General features: G+C 46.8%; 21 non-coding genes and 12 pseudogenes across 21 annotated transcripts; all 33 read right to left on the bottom strand.

Moving 5' to 3' along the window:
- Window positions 1-25: 25 nt before the first annotated feature.
- LOC135742597 (5S ribosomal RNA) lies at window positions 26-144 on the bottom strand (annotated as a pseudogene).
- Window positions 145-264: 120 nt separating this feature from the next.
- LOC135743060 (5S ribosomal RNA) lies at window positions 265-383 on the bottom strand. The gene has a single exon (XR_010530460.1). It is a non-coding gene; the product is annotated as a 5S ribosomal RNA (ribosomal RNA).
- Window positions 384-508: 125 nt separating this feature from the next.
- LOC135742142 (5S ribosomal RNA) lies at window positions 509-627 on the bottom strand. Its single transcript, XR_010529971.1, has one exon. It is a non-coding gene; the product is annotated as a 5S ribosomal RNA (ribosomal RNA).
- A 125-nt stretch (window positions 628-752) lies between these two features.
- Window positions 753-871, bottom strand: LOC135742721 (5S ribosomal RNA). The gene has a single exon (XR_010530130.1). It is a non-coding gene; the product is annotated as a 5S ribosomal RNA (ribosomal RNA).
- A 125-nt stretch (window positions 872-996) lies between these two features.
- LOC135742191 (5S ribosomal RNA) lies at window positions 997-1,115 on the bottom strand (annotated as a pseudogene).
- Window positions 1,116-1,236: 121 nt separating this feature from the next.
- Window positions 1,237-1,355, bottom strand: LOC135742515 (5S ribosomal RNA; annotated as a pseudogene).
- A 120-nt stretch (window positions 1,356-1,475) lies between these two features.
- On the bottom strand, window positions 1,476-1,594 carry LOC135743061 (5S ribosomal RNA). The gene has a single exon (XR_010530461.1). It is a non-coding gene; the product is annotated as a 5S ribosomal RNA (ribosomal RNA).
- A 125-nt stretch (window positions 1,595-1,719) lies between these two features.
- LOC135742722 (5S ribosomal RNA) lies at window positions 1,720-1,838 on the bottom strand. The gene has a single exon (XR_010530131.1). It is a non-coding gene; the product is annotated as a 5S ribosomal RNA (ribosomal RNA).
- Window positions 1,839-1,963: 125 nt separating this feature from the next.
- Window positions 1,964-2,082, bottom strand: LOC135742677 (5S ribosomal RNA). Its single transcript, XR_010530088.1, has one exon. It is a non-coding gene; the product is annotated as a 5S ribosomal RNA (ribosomal RNA).
- Window positions 2,083-2,207: 125 nt separating this feature from the next.
- On the bottom strand, window positions 2,208-2,326 carry LOC135742723 (5S ribosomal RNA). The gene has a single exon (XR_010530132.1). It is a non-coding gene; the product is annotated as a 5S ribosomal RNA (ribosomal RNA).
- A 121-nt stretch (window positions 2,327-2,447) lies between these two features.
- On the bottom strand, window positions 2,448-2,566 carry LOC135742353 (5S ribosomal RNA; annotated as a pseudogene).
- A 1,870-nt stretch (window positions 2,567-4,436) lies between these two features.
- On the bottom strand, window positions 4,437-4,555 carry LOC135742599 (5S ribosomal RNA; annotated as a pseudogene).
- A 120-nt stretch (window positions 4,556-4,675) lies between these two features.
- Window positions 4,676-4,794, bottom strand: LOC135742458 (5S ribosomal RNA; annotated as a pseudogene).
- Window positions 4,795-4,920: 126 nt separating this feature from the next.
- LOC135742068 (5S ribosomal RNA) lies at window positions 4,921-5,039 on the bottom strand. The gene has a single exon (XR_010529898.1). It is a non-coding gene; the product is annotated as a 5S ribosomal RNA (ribosomal RNA).
- Window positions 5,040-5,164: 125 nt separating this feature from the next.
- LOC135757149 (5S ribosomal RNA) lies at window positions 5,165-5,283 on the bottom strand. The gene has a single exon (XR_012334856.1). It is a non-coding gene; the product is annotated as a 5S ribosomal RNA (ribosomal RNA).
- Window positions 5,284-5,404: 121 nt separating this feature from the next.
- LOC135755035 (5S ribosomal RNA) lies at window positions 5,405-5,523 on the bottom strand (annotated as a pseudogene).
- Window positions 5,524-5,648: 125 nt separating this feature from the next.
- On the bottom strand, window positions 5,649-5,767 carry LOC135756003 (5S ribosomal RNA). The gene has a single exon (XR_010535897.2). It is a non-coding gene; the product is annotated as a 5S ribosomal RNA (ribosomal RNA).
- Window positions 5,768-5,892: 125 nt separating this feature from the next.
- On the bottom strand, window positions 5,893-6,011 carry LOC135757049 (5S ribosomal RNA). The gene has a single exon (XR_012334859.1). It is a non-coding gene; the product is annotated as a 5S ribosomal RNA (ribosomal RNA).
- Window positions 6,012-6,138: 127 nt separating this feature from the next.
- Window positions 6,139-6,257, bottom strand: LOC135756728 (5S ribosomal RNA). Its single transcript, XR_012334855.1, has one exon. It is a non-coding gene; the product is annotated as a 5S ribosomal RNA (ribosomal RNA).
- A 125-nt stretch (window positions 6,258-6,382) lies between these two features.
- On the bottom strand, window positions 6,383-6,501 carry LOC135756315 (5S ribosomal RNA). Its single transcript, XR_012334861.1, has one exon. It is a non-coding gene; the product is annotated as a 5S ribosomal RNA (ribosomal RNA).
- Window positions 6,502-6,626: 125 nt separating this feature from the next.
- Window positions 6,627-6,745, bottom strand: LOC135756901 (5S ribosomal RNA). The gene has a single exon (XR_012334980.1). It is a non-coding gene; the product is annotated as a 5S ribosomal RNA (ribosomal RNA).
- A 121-nt stretch (window positions 6,746-6,866) lies between these two features.
- LOC135754535 (5S ribosomal RNA) lies at window positions 6,867-6,985 on the bottom strand (annotated as a pseudogene).
- A 120-nt stretch (window positions 6,986-7,105) lies between these two features.
- LOC135755187 (5S ribosomal RNA) lies at window positions 7,106-7,224 on the bottom strand. The gene has a single exon (XR_010535105.2). It is a non-coding gene; the product is annotated as a 5S ribosomal RNA (ribosomal RNA).
- Window positions 7,225-7,344: 120 nt separating this feature from the next.
- On the bottom strand, window positions 7,345-7,463 carry LOC135754270 (5S ribosomal RNA; annotated as a pseudogene).
- A 125-nt stretch (window positions 7,464-7,588) lies between these two features.
- On the bottom strand, window positions 7,589-7,707 carry LOC135756273 (5S ribosomal RNA). The gene has a single exon (XR_012334858.1). It is a non-coding gene; the product is annotated as a 5S ribosomal RNA (ribosomal RNA).
- Window positions 7,708-7,832: 125 nt separating this feature from the next.
- Window positions 7,833-7,951, bottom strand: LOC135754533 (5S ribosomal RNA). The gene has a single exon (XR_010534474.2). It is a non-coding gene; the product is annotated as a 5S ribosomal RNA (ribosomal RNA).
- A 121-nt stretch (window positions 7,952-8,072) lies between these two features.
- LOC135755287 (5S ribosomal RNA) lies at window positions 8,073-8,191 on the bottom strand (annotated as a pseudogene).
- Window positions 8,192-8,311: 120 nt separating this feature from the next.
- LOC135754745 (5S ribosomal RNA) lies at window positions 8,312-8,430 on the bottom strand (annotated as a pseudogene).
- Window positions 8,431-8,555: 125 nt separating this feature from the next.
- Window positions 8,556-8,674, bottom strand: LOC135742727 (5S ribosomal RNA). Its single transcript, XR_012334974.1, has one exon. It is a non-coding gene; the product is annotated as a 5S ribosomal RNA (ribosomal RNA).
- Window positions 8,675-8,795: 121 nt separating this feature from the next.
- On the bottom strand, window positions 8,796-8,914 carry LOC135742242 (5S ribosomal RNA; annotated as a pseudogene).
- Window positions 8,915-9,039: 125 nt separating this feature from the next.
- LOC135741997 (5S ribosomal RNA) lies at window positions 9,040-9,158 on the bottom strand. Its single transcript, XR_010529830.1, has one exon. It is a non-coding gene; the product is annotated as a 5S ribosomal RNA (ribosomal RNA).
- A 125-nt stretch (window positions 9,159-9,283) lies between these two features.
- Window positions 9,284-9,402, bottom strand: LOC135742728 (5S ribosomal RNA). Its single transcript, XR_010530137.1, has one exon. It is a non-coding gene; the product is annotated as a 5S ribosomal RNA (ribosomal RNA).
- Window positions 9,403-9,526: 124 nt separating this feature from the next.
- Window positions 9,527-9,645, bottom strand: LOC135742729 (5S ribosomal RNA). The gene has a single exon (XR_010530138.1). It is a non-coding gene; the product is annotated as a 5S ribosomal RNA (ribosomal RNA).
- Between the last annotated feature and the right edge of the window lie 112 nt (window positions 9,646-9,757).

The raw sequence follows: 9,757 nt of genomic DNA, 5'->3' as shown, positions 1-9,757 counted from the left end.
TGACATAAATAATTAATTAATTAAATGCTAACAGAACCTGGTATTGCCAGGTGGTCTCCCATCCAAGTACTAACCAGGCCCGACCCTGCTTGGCTTCCGAGATCAGACGAGAGCGGGCTTGCTCAGGGTGGTGTGGCCGTAAGCGAGTGCTGACTCGATTCGAGAGACACTTCAAAACTAATGTGGCAACGCCATGCCATGGGAGAATGCTTACAGAAAGGACGCATTCATGGGAAAAATGACATAAATAATTAATTAATTAAATGCTTACAGCACCAGGTATTCCCAGGCGGTCTCCCATCCAAGTACTAACCAGGCCCGACCCTGCTTGGCTTCCGAGATCAGACGAGAGCGGGCGTGCTCAGGGTGGTGTGGCCGTAAACGAGTGCTGACTCGATTCGAGAGACACTTCAAGGCTAATGTGGCAACGCAATGACATCGGTAAATGGTTACAGAAAGGACGCATTCATGGGAAAAAATGACATAAAAAAATAATTAATTAATTAAATGCTTACAGCACCTGGTATACCCAGGCGGTCTCCCATCCAAGTACTAACCAGGCCCGACCCTGCTTGGCTTCCGAGATCAGACGAGAGCGGGCGTGCTCAGGGTGGTGTGGCCGTAAACGAGTGCTGACTCGCTTCGATAGACACTTCAAGACTTATGTGGCAACGCCATGACATCAGTGAACGCTTACAGAAAGATCGCATTCATGGGAAAAAATGACATAAAAAAATAATTAATTAATTAAATGCTTACAGCACCTGGTATTCCCAGGCGGTCTCCCATCCAAGTACTAACCAGGCCCGACCCTGCTTGGCTTCCGAGATCAGACGAGAGCGGGCGTGCTCAGGGTGGTGTGGCCGTAAGCGAGTGCGGACTTGATTCGAGAGACACTTCAAAACTAATGTGGCAACGTCATGCCATGGGAGAACGCTTACAGAAAGGACGCATTCATGGGAAAAAATGACATAAAAAAATTATTAATTAATTAAATGCTTACAGCACCTGGTATTCCCAGGCGGTCTCCCATTCAAGTAATAACCAGGCCCGACCCTGCTTGGCTTCCGAGATCAGACGAGAGCGGGCGTGCTCAGGGTGGTGTGGCCGTAAGCGAGTGCTGACTCGCTTCGATAGACACTTCAAGACTTATGTGGCAACGCCATGACATCAGTGAACGCTTACAGAAAGATCGCATTCATGGGAAAAAATGACATAAATAATTAATTAATTAAATGCTTACAGAACCTGGTATTCCCAGGCGGTCTCCCATCCAAGTACTAACCAGGCCCGACCCTGCTTGGCTTCCGAGAGCAGACGAGAGCGGGCTTGCTCAGGGTGGTGTGGCCGTAAGCGAGTGCTGACTCGATTCGAGAGACACTTCAAAACTAATGTGGCAACGCCATGCCATGGGAGAATGCTTACAGAAAGGACGCATTCATGGGAAAAATGGCATAAATAATTAATTAATTAAATGCTTACAGCACCAGGTATTCCCAGGCGGTCTCCCATCCAAGTACTAACCAGGCCCGACCCTGCTTGGCTTCCGAGATCAGACGAGAGCGGGCGTGCTCAGGGTGGTGTGGCCGTAAACGAGTGCTGACTCGATTCGAGAGACACTTCAAGGCTAATGTGGCAACGCAATGACATCGGTAAATGGTTACAGAAGAGACGCATTCATGGGAAAAAATGATATAAAAAAATAATTAATTAATTAAATGCTTACAGCACCTGGTATTCCCAGGCGGTCTCCCATCCAAGTACTAACCAGGCCCGACCCTGCTTGGCTTCCGAGATCAGACGAGAGCGGGCGTGCTCAGGGTGGTGTGGCCGTAAGCGAGTGCTGACTCGCTTCGATAGACACTTCAAGACTTATGTGGCAACGCCATGACATCAGTGAACGCTTACAGAAAGATCGCATTCATGGGAAAAAATGACATAAAAAAATAATTAATTAATTAAATGCTTACAGCACCTGGTATTCCCAGGCGGTCTCCCATCCAAGTACTAACCAGGCCCAACCCTGCTTGGCTTCCGAGATCAGACGAGAGCGGGCGTGCTCAGGGTGGTGTGGCCGTAAGCGAGTGCGGACTTGATTCGAGAGACACTTCAAAACTAATGTGGCAACGCCATGCCATGGGAGAACGCTTACAGAAAGGACGCATTCATGGGAAAAAATGACATAAAAAAATTATTAATTAATTAAATGCTTACAGCACCTGGTATTCCCAGGCGGTCTCCCATCCAAGTACTAACCAGGCCCGACCCTGCTTGGCTTCCGAGATCAGACGAGAGCGGGCGTGCTCAGGGTGGTGTGGCCGTAAGCGAGTGCTGACTCGCTTCGATAGACACTTCAAGACTTATGTGGCAACGCCATGACATCAGTGAACGCTTACAGAAAGATCGCATTCATGGGAAAAAATGACATAAATAATTAATTAATTAAATGCTTACAGAACCTGGTATTCCCAGGCGGTCTCCCATCCAAGTACTAACCAGGCCCGACCCTGCTTGGCTTCCGAGATCAGACGAGAGCGGGCTTGCTCAGGGTGGTGTGGCCGTAAGCGTGTGCTGACTCAATTCGAGAGACACTTCAAAACTAATGTGGCAACGCCATGCCATGGGAGAACGCTTACAGAAAGGACGCATTCATGGGAAAAATGACATAAATAATTAATTAATTAAATGCTTAAAGCTCTACTGTGTACTTTATTTAGTTAATTCTTAACAAAAACCCATGTTTTCTTTCAAAAGTATGTGCTCATTCATGTGTAATTACTTCCCACCCATTAATCAAAGTGTTCTCGTAAGTGTAGAATCTGCTATTTAAAATGCATGCCGTCGAAGCGCTCTCTGGCTGAATCCATGTTGTGCCTCCATCTTTGAAATACATTCGCCGACGAGGGACATTCCTGAAATTCAAGCTCCGCCTTTCGCGCTTTCACTCTACACTCACGCTGCCCGATAGCTGAAGCCTTCGGAGGTTGCATGTGTAGGCGCTATACGTCATCAAGACAGTCTTATTTCAGAATATTAACAATTATAAAGCTGACAATTATTCTTAGTTAATTGTAAATTGATGTAATATGCGAATGACTTGCGAATGTAATGCTCAGTTAATTTAAATAAACCAGGCTTGATGACGTATCCAGCCTGTGACCTGCGTAGCTGAATCCTTCGGATTTTACAACAACCGCACACCGTGATGAACCTGCGATCTAATGCTTTGATTTGAAAGCCTGCTGAAGACATATTCTCGAGGACATTAAAACAAATCGCCAAGGATGCGAAACGGGGATTTTAAACGACAACGTGACAGGAAAAACATCAAGACCAAAGTCACTATTGGAGTTAGTTTTCCAAGATGGGGCTCAAGGGACACTGAAGTTGCACTTTCTATCTTCTCCACAGGTAATTCAGCATATTCGTTTACATCTATACAGTCCATGTTGTAAACTTGAAGTTTTATAGTTCCTTGGCTAACTTTAGCATGATTATGCATAACACTTGTTAGTGTAAACATGCATGTGGTTTAATGTGTTGGTACAGACACACGCCGTCTCCCCGCCCATTTATGTAATCTGAGGTACTGAGATAAATGTTTTCATCTTTTCTGACCTCTAGCACAAACACACGGTGACAGCGCTATTTTTAGCCTTTCATTGATAAAAGCGTCGGATCTACTCGTCTGTCGTTTCATTTTACAAGCGTGTGAATGTTGCGCGATCTTTTTTCACCAATATGAGAGAAAGCTCTTACATATACACGGACATGTAACATGTTTACTTAAAACATAAGCATTGTACTCTGACATAATGTCTGACATAATACTCTGATAAAGTGAAAGTTGCGCGATCTTTTTTCACCAATATGAGAGAAAGCTCTTACATATACACGGACATGTAACGTTTACTTAAAACATAAGCATTGTACTCTGACATAATGTCTGACATAATACTTTGATAAAAGCGTCTGATCTGCGCGTCTTTCGTTTCATTTTACAAGCGTGTGAAAGTTGCGCGATCTTTTTTCACCAATCTGAGAGAAAGCTCTTACATATACACGGACATGTAACGTTTACTTAAAACATAAGCATTGTACTTTGACATAATATTAGTTCGCGTCCATTTAAACCCGTCATGGTTGCTTTTTGTATGTGATTTTAAGCGGACATATCATGACAATCAGACTTTTTTCATGTTAAACATAAATCTGTGTGCTTTGATGGATCACAGGCAAAGGACATTGCAAATTGTTCATTTTTTCTCATTGCTTTTGCTTTGTAGCTACTGGAAGCCATGTTTACCTTGGCATGACACGGCCGGGCCACCGTACGAGTTAAAACGCGTTCCGAATGGGGAGGGCTAGAAAGTAATATTCAGTTGGTTGTCATATAGACTTTCACCGCTAGATGGGAGTAGATCTTACACAGTGGAGCTTTAAAGCACCAGGTATTCCCAGGCGGTCTCCCATCCAAATACTAACCAGACCCGACCCTGCTTGGCTTCCGAGATCAGACGAGAGCGGGCGTGCTCAGGGTGGTGTGGCCGTAAGCGAGTGCGGACTTGATTCGAGAGACACTTCAAAACTAATGTGGCAACGCCATGCCATGGGAGAACGCTTACAGAAAGGACGCATTCATGGGAAAAATGACATAAATAATTAATTAATTAAATTCTTACAGCACCAGGTATTCCCAGGCGGTCTCCCATCCAAGTACTAACCAGGCCCGACCCTGCTTGGCTTCCGAGATTAGACGAGAGCGGGCGTGCTCAGGGTGGTGTGGCCGTAAACGAGTGCTGACTCGATTCGAGAGACACTTCAAGGCTAATGTGGCAACGCAATGACATCGGTAAATGGTTACAGAAAGGACGCATTCATGGGAAAAAATGACATAAAAAAAATAATTAATTAATTAAATGCTTACAGCACCTGGTATTCCCAGGCGGTCTCCCATCCAAGTACTAACCAGGCCCGACCCTGCTTGGCTTCCAAGATCAGACGAGAGCGGGCGTGCTCAAGGTGGTGTGGCCGTAAGCGAGTGCTGACTCGCTTCGATAGACACTTCAAGACTTATGTGGCAACGCCATGACATCAGTGAACGCTTACAGAAAGATCGCATTCATGGGAAAAAATTACATAAAAAAATAATTAATTAATTAAATGCTTACAGCACCTGGTATTCCAAGGCGGTCTCCCATCCAAGTACTAACCAGGCCCGACCCTGCTTGGCTTCCGAGATCAGACGAGAGCGGGCGTGCTCAGGGTGGTGTGGCCGTAAGCGAGTGCTGACTCGCTTCGATAGACACTTCAAGACTTATGTGGCAACGCCATGACATCAGTGAACGCTTACAGAAAGATCGCATTCATGGGAAAATATGACATAAATAATTAATTAATTAAATGCTTACAGAACCTGGTATTCCCAGGCGGTCTCCCATCCAAGTACTAACCAGGCCCGACCCTGCTTGGCTTCCGAGATCAGACGAGAGCGGGCGTGCTCAGGGTGGTGTGGCCGTAAACGAGTGCTGACTCGATTCGAGAGACACTTCAAGGCTAATGTGGCAACGCAATGACATCGGTAAATGGTTACAGAAAGGACGCATTCATGGGAAAAAATGACATAAAAAAATAATTAATTAATTAAATGCTTACAGCACCTGGTATTCCCAGGCGGTCTCCCATCCAAGTACTAACCAGGCCCGACCCTGCTTGGCTTCCGAGATCAGACGAGAGCGGGCGTGCTCAGGGTGGTGTGGCCGTAAGCGAGTGCTGACTCGCTTCGATAGACACTTCAAGACTTATGTGGCAACGCCATGACATCAGTGAACGCTTACAGAAAGATCGCATTCATGGGAAAAAATGACATAAAAAAATAATTAATTAATTAAATTCTTACAGCACCTGGTATTCCCAGGCGGTCTCCCATCCAAGTACTAACCAGGCCCGACCCTGCTTGGCTTCCGAGATCAGACGAGAGCGGGCGTGCTCAGGGTGGTGTGGCCGTAAGCGAGTGCTGACTCGATTCGAGAGACACTTCAAGGCTAATGTGGCAACGCAATGACATCGGTAAATGGTTACAGAAAGGACGCATTCATGGGAAAAAAATGACATAAAAAAAATTATTAATTAATTAAATGCTTACAACACCTGGTATTCCCAGGCGGTCTCCCATCCAAGTACTAACCAGGCCCGACCCTGCTTGGCTTCCGAGATCAGACGAGAGCGGGCGTGCTCAGGGTGGTGTGGCCGTAAGCGAGTGCAGACTCGATTCGAGAGACACTTCAAAACTAATGTGGCAACGCCATGCCATGGGAGAACGCTTACAGAAAGGACGCATTCATGGGAAAATATGACATAAATAAATATTTAATTAATTAAAAGCTTTCAGCACCTGGTATTCCCAGGCGGTCTCCCATCCAAGTACTAACCAGGCCCGACCCTGCTTGGCTTCCGAGATCAGACGAGAGCGGGCGTGCTCAGGGTGGTGTGGCCGTAAGCGAGTGCGGACTTGATTCGAGAGACACTTCAAAACTAATGTGGCAACGCCATGCCATGGGAGAACGCTTACAGAAAGGACGCATTCATGGGAAAAAATGACATTAAAAAATTATTAATTAATTAAATGCTTACAGCACCTGGTATTCCCAGGCGGTCTCCCATCGAAGTACTAACCAGGCCCGACCCTGCTTGGCTTCCGAGATCAGACGAGAGCGGGCGTGCTCAGGGTGGTGTGGCCGTAAGCGAGTGCTGACTCGCATCGATAGACACTTCAAGACTTATGTGGCAACGCCATGACATCAGTGAACGCTTACAGAAAGATCGCATTCATGGGAAAAAATGACATAAATAATTAATTAATTAAATGCTTACAGAACCTGGTATTCCCAGGCGGTCTCCCATCCAAGTACTAACCAGGCCCGACCCTGCTTGGCTTCCGAGATCAGACGAGAGCGGGCTTGCTCAGGGTGGTGTGGCCGTAAGCGAGTGCTGACTCGATTCGAGAGACACTTCAAAACTAATGTGGCAACGCCATGCCATGGGAGAACGCTTACAGAAAGGACGCATTCATGGGAAAAATGACATAAATAATTAATTAATTAAATGCTTACAGCACCAGGTATTCCCAGGCGGTCTCCCATCCAAGTACTAACCAGGCCCGACCCTGCTTGGCTTCCGAGATCAGACGAGAGCGGGCGTGCTCAGGGTGGTGTGGCCGTAAGCGAGTGCGGACTTGATTCGAGAGACACTTCAAAACTAATGTGGCAACGCCATGCCATGGGAGAATGCTTACAGAAAGGACGCATTCATGGGAAAAATGACATAAATAATTAATTAATTAAATTCTTACAGCACCAGGTATTCCCAGGCGGTCTCCCATCCAAGTACTAACCAGGCCCGACCCTGCTTGGCTTCCGAGATCAGACGAAAGCGGGCGTGCTCAGGGTGGTGTGGCCGTAAACGAGTGCTGACTCGCTTCGATAGACACTTCAAGACTTATGTGGCAACGCCATGACATCAGTGAACGCTTACAGAAAGATCGCATTCATGGGAAAAAATGACATAAAAAAATAATTAATTAATTAAATGCTTACAGCACCTGGTATTCCCAGGCGGTCTCCCATCCAAGTACTAACCAGACCCGACCCTGCTTGGCTTCCGAGATCAGACGAGAGCGGGCGTGCTCAGGGTGGTGTGGCCGTAAGCGAGTGCAGACTCGATTCGAGAGACACTTCAAAACTAATGTGGCAACGCCATGCCATGGGAGAACGCTTACAGAAAGGACGCATTCATGGGAAAATATGACATAAATAAATATTTAATTGATTAAATGCTTACAGCACCTGGTATTCCCAGGCGGTCTCCCATCCAAGTACTAACCAGGCCCGACCCTGCTTGGCTTCCGAGATCAGACGAGAGCGGGCGTGCTCAGGGTGGTGTGGCCGTAAGCGAGTGCTGACTCGCTTCGATAGACACTTCAAGACTTATGTGGCAACGCCATGACATCAGTGAACGCTTACAGAAAGATCGCATTCATGGGAAAAAATGACATAAATAATTAATTAATTAAATGCTTACAGAACCTGGTATTCCCAGGCGGTCTCCCATCCAAGTACTAACCAGGCCCGACCCTGCTTGGCTTCCGAGATCAGACGAGAGCGGGCTTGCTCAGGATGGTGTGGCCGTAAGCGAGTGCTGACTCGATTCGAGAGACACTTCAAAACTAATGTGGCAACGCCATGCCATGGGAGAATGCTTACAGAAAGGACGCATTCATGGGAAAAATGACATAAATAATTAATTAATTAAATGCTTACAGCACTAGGTATTCTCAGGCGGTCTTCCATCCAAGTACTAACCAGGCCCGACCCTGCTTGGCTTCCGAGATCAGACGAGAGCGGGCGTGCTCAGGGTGGTGTGGCCGTAAACGAGTGCTGACTCGATTCGAGAGACACTTCAAGGCTAATGTGGCAACGCAATGACATCGGTAAATGGTTACAGAAAGGACGCATTCATGGGAAAAAATGACATAAAAAAATAATTAATTAATTAAATGCTTACAGCACCTGGTATTCCCAGGCGGTCTCCCATCCAAGTACTAACCAGGCCCGACCCTGCTTGGCTTCCGAGATCAGACGAGAGCGGGCGTGCTCAGGGTGGTGTGGCCGTAAGCGAGTGCTGACTCGCTTCGATAGACACTTCAAGACTTATGTGGCAACGCCATGACATCAGTGAACGCTTACAGAAAGATCGCATTCATGGGAAAAAATGACATAAATAATTAATTAATTAAATGCTTACAGAACCTGGTATTCCCAGGCGGTCTCCCATCCAAGTACTAACCAGGCCCGACCCTGCTTGGCTTCCGAGATCAGACGAGAGCGGGCGTGCTCAGGGTGGTGTGGCCGTAAGTAAGTGCAGACTCGATTCGAGAGACACTTCAAAACTAATGTGGCAACGCCATGCCATGGGAGAACGCTTACAGAAAGGACGCATTCATGGGAAAAAATGACATAAATAAATATTTAATTAATTAAATGCTTTCAGCACCTGGTATTCCCAGGCGGTCTCCCATCCAAGTACTAACCAGGCCCGACCCTGCTTGGCTTCCGAGATCAGACGAGAGCGGGCGTGCTCAGGGTGGTGTGGCCGTAAGCGAGTGCGGACTTGATTCGAGAGACACTTCAAAACTAATGTGGCAACGCCATGCCATGGGAGAACGCTTACAGAAAGGACGCATTCATGGGAAAAAATTACATAAAAATTTTTTTAATTAATTAAATGCTTACAGCACCTGGTATTCCCAGGCGGTCTCCCATCCAAGTACTAACCAGGCCCGACCCTGCTTGGCTTCCGAGATCAGACGAGAGCGGGCGTGCTCAGGGTGGTGTGGCCGTAAGCGAGTGCTGACTCGCATCGATAGACACTTCAAGACTTATGTGGCAAAGCCATGACATCAGTGAACGCTTACAGAAAGATCGCATTCATGGGAAAAAATGACATAAAAAATAATTAATTAATTAAATGCTTACAGCACCTGGTATTCCCAGGCGGTCTCCCATCCAAGTACTAACCAGGCCCGACCCTGCTTGGCTTCCGAGATCAGACGAGAGCGGGCGTGCTCAGGGTGGTGTGGCCGTAAGCGAGTGCAGACTCGATTCGAGAGACACTTCAAAACTAATGTGGCAACGCCATGCCATGGGAGAACGCTTACAGAAAGGACTCATTCATGGGAAAATATGACATAAATAAATAT

The sequence above is a fragment of the Paramisgurnus dabryanus genome, chromosome 13 (genome assembly GCF_030506205.2).
Source record: "Paramisgurnus dabryanus chromosome 13, PD_genome_1.1, whole genome shotgun sequence".
Lineage (NCBI taxonomy): Eukaryota > Metazoa > Chordata > Actinopteri > Cypriniformes > Cobitidae > Paramisgurnus > Paramisgurnus dabryanus.
This window is presented reverse-complemented; position numbering and strand designations above follow the sequence as displayed.